Source organism: Gekko japonicus, unplaced genomic scaffold (assembly GCF_001447785.1).
Source record: "Gekko japonicus isolate JY-2015 unplaced genomic scaffold, Gekko_japonicus_V1.1 scaffold1911, whole genome shotgun sequence".
Taxonomy (NCBI): Eukaryota; Metazoa; Chordata; class Lepidosauria; order Squamata; family Gekkonidae; genus Gekko; species Gekko japonicus.
In genome coordinates, this window is record NW_015170945.1 from 169,609 (window position 1) to 169,941 (window position 333).

The window sequence follows — 333 nt, forward strand, 5'->3', positions numbered from 1 at the left end:
GCTCCCCACAAAGTTTCAAGAGGATTTTTGCCATTGACTTCAATGGCCCCATTGGTTATAATGGACCCGAATTTTTCGGGTTTCCCAAAAATTTTTGGATATCTATGCTTTACCGATATAGATATTCGGGTTTTTTCGGGTTTCCCGAAAAAATTCGGGTCCAGTAAACCCGAATCCGAATTTTTCCGAATTTTTTTTTTGCACACCCCTAGTGCTAATGTCTTAAGCATGTTTTATGTTTTTCAAAAAATCTGTGTTTGTGTCCTTTATAAAGTTTACTAGCAGTAAAGCCCGTTGTGAAAGCAATACAACGGGATCTAGAAAGAGGCTCTG